At 46.7% G+C, this 3025-nt stretch overlaps 1 long non-coding RNA gene across 1 annotated transcript; it reads right to left on the reverse strand.

The window, feature by feature from the left end:
* Positions 1-1248: 1248 nt before the first annotated feature.
* Positions 1249-2492, reverse strand: LOC115545329 (uncharacterized). Its single transcript, XR_003977073.1, has 2 exons — positions 2416-2492; positions 1249-1579 (listed from the first exon to the last, which is right to left on the reverse strand). It is a non-coding gene; the product is annotated as an uncharacterized LOC115545329 (long non-coding RNA).
* Between the last annotated feature and the right edge of the window lie 533 nt (positions 2493-3025).

Below are 3025 nucleotides of genomic sequence, written 5' to 3' on the forward strand. Positions count from 1 at the left end.
TTATGTATAGATACAGAGATAGCATATAGTATTGTATTGTATAGTAGATAGTTTAGTATTGAGATTGTATTGTATAGATAGTATAGTATTGAGATGGTATTGTTCCCCTACAACACAATCGTTGAAAAGATCATCCTTGCAGAATTATACACAGTATGAAACTATGAAGTTATATTATTAGCTAGCTATTATAATTTGTATAATTTCCTAGTTATTGTCATCATGTTAATTTCAGGCCAGACTAGCGTGTGAGATAGAGTTGTATCAAGGCATGGAGTCCAGGCATGAACACCAAGGTGCGGGATCGATTCCCAAAAGGCCAACTCATGCACTGCATCAAATATTTATTCTGTGAGAAGTATTAATACTACTAAGGAACACTTTCCCTTGTATGAAGCTTAAGTTAAGGAAATATGGAATATTAACTGCCTCGCCAATGGAAATGCTTATTTTTCCATTCCATTAGCTACAGAAACGACACACACACACACACACGAACACACACGCATACACACATTTACATGTACACACAAACACAAACACACGCATACACACACACACACACACACACACACACACACACACACACACACACACACACACACGAACGCACACACATACACACATTTACATGTACACACAAACACATACACACACACACACACACATACACACACAAAATGTTAGACAGCGACAACTTGATAAATAAATCACCAGATGCTGATTATCATAGCTAAAAATATCGTTTTTTAATCCACATCAGTTTTACAATTCAAGGAGGAAGGGCTGACGTGGCAACAACTGGTGATGATGGCCCAAGACAGGCCATGTAGGAAGCGATTCATCAATGGCCGATGTTCCCAAAGGAATACAAAGGCCTAAACAAAACAAATCAATCAGTTTTACCATTGCAGAAAAAGCTTTGTAAAGAACATCTAACACAGGGATGTCAGAGGTTGATGTAGTGAGTGGTTCTCATCTCGCTGGGAACCGGTCTGCTGTAAGGAGAGGCCACCAGACTGAAGGAGGAGATCCAGCTCAGGGTTAGTTGATCTCAAAGCTGCGGATGAGGACGCCCTCGTCGAAGGAGAAGTCCAGGTATTCACACGCCCCCAGGCGGTTGGGGAAGTGGACCTCAGAGCCATCGCTCAGGATCACCAGGAACTCCTCACGGGTCAGGGTGACGGTGAACTACAGAGAGTGAGAGAGAGAGAGAGAGAGAGAGAGAGAGAGAGAGAGAGAGAGAGAGAGAGAGAGAGAGAGAGAGAGAGAGAGAGAGAGAGAGAGAGAGAGAGAGAGAGAGAGAGAGAGAGAGAGAGAGAGAGAGAGAGAGAGAGAGAGAGAGAGAGAGCGAGCGCAACAGGAAGAAAATGTATGTTCATTTACTTAATGTATGTTCAATCACCCCCCATCTCCCTCCCCCTCCCTCCCCCCATCTCCCTCCCCCTCCCTAACCCTCCCTTACCCCTCCCCTCCCCCTCTCCCTGCCCCCCCTCTTGTATTGTAGACCACCACTGCATTCCACCACACGCTCATGTGGAACGCGATGTCGTCCCCGGAGTCGATGTTCATTATAAAGCTGGAGGGAGGAGGAGGAGGAGGAGGAGGGAGATGAGGAGGAGGAGGAGGAAGAGGAGGAGGAGGAAGAGGAGGGAGAGGAGGAGGAGGAGGAGGGAGACCACCCGGTACTCATTAGTCACTACAGCTGCAGTACAATAACCGCGTCATGCACGGGACTGAAGCTGCTTCAGTCACCGGTTCAGACCCCGATCCATCGATGAGTCAACTCATCGACTTCACGCGATATTACTTTACAGCATCTTTAAGATTGTAGACAGATTGTCGTGAGGGTTGGGGATTCTCTTTATCTGAATCATTACAGCGGAACAGCTTCAAATAACATTCAACCCCAGGAGAACAGACTAGCAGGTGTGCTTTTGTGATTGATTGATTGATTGATTATTTTTAATGACCACACTGCCAGGCTGTGGAATTTGTTGTCAGCTTGGTACAGGTTCCAACTTACAAAACATATAACACAGAAATACACACTACACAATACATAAGGGCCGTGCTTAATCCTTAACGTTCAGAGTTCAGAAAGTGTATTGCAGTTGGGATGAAACTGTTTTTTAACCGGGTTGTTCTGGAGGCAACTGTCCTGTAACCTTTGGCCCCTGCACCCGGCCCCCACCCTCATGATTAACCTCTGAACTCCAGAACTGGACTTTGAAGGATTTCTATTGCAGTTCAACTTCCTTCAGTAAAATGACAAAAACAAACAAGGAAACGTTCCGAGCCCTTTGTTTTAAACGTATGGAGGACAGATTCATGGGCCACCTGCGCGTGGAGGACACCGCCCCCTAGTGGGTGAAAGTGTTAGCGCGACGGGATGGTGGATCCACTGATACTCACCGTTTAGAATCCGCCTTGGGGAACCCGGTGACGGTCAACGTGTGGCCCACCTTCAGGGGCCTGTTCTTCACCATCATCAGAGAGAGAGAGAGAGAGAGAGAGAGAGAGAGAGAGAGAGAGAGAGAGAGAGAGAGAGAGAGAGAGAGAGAGAGAGAGAGAGAGAGAGAGAGAGAGAGAGAGAGAGAGAGAGAGAGAGAGAGAGAGAGAGAGAGAGAGAGAGAGAGAGAGAGAGAGAGAGAGAGAGAGAGAGAGAGAGAGAATGGGTGAGAGAGAGAGAATGGGTGAGAGAGAGAGAATGGGTGAGAGAGAAGGGGTGAGAGAATAATCAATCAGGAGAATGAGAGAGTGAGAGTGGGAGAGCGAGGGACAGTTGAGCTGTTTGATATAAATACACTGGTTTGTTACCGTTGAGACATGGTTTGAGCAGCAGACTTCCTGTGTCCACCACCGCCTCAGACCAACATATGCTCTCCATCAGCAGAAATGGACCCTCTCAGTCCGTCTGCTGGCTTCCCTCGGTGGGGTCTGGCCTCTAAACTGAGGCCTGCTAATACTGAAACTAATCACTCCTGATACTACAACTGCTAATCTTTCTACTGGTCACACTTCC

This window comes from Gadus morhua, chromosome 6 (genome assembly GCF_902167405.1).
Source record: "Gadus morhua chromosome 6, gadMor3.0, whole genome shotgun sequence".
Taxonomy (NCBI): domain Eukaryota; kingdom Metazoa; phylum Chordata; class Actinopteri; order Gadiformes; family Gadidae; genus Gadus; species Gadus morhua.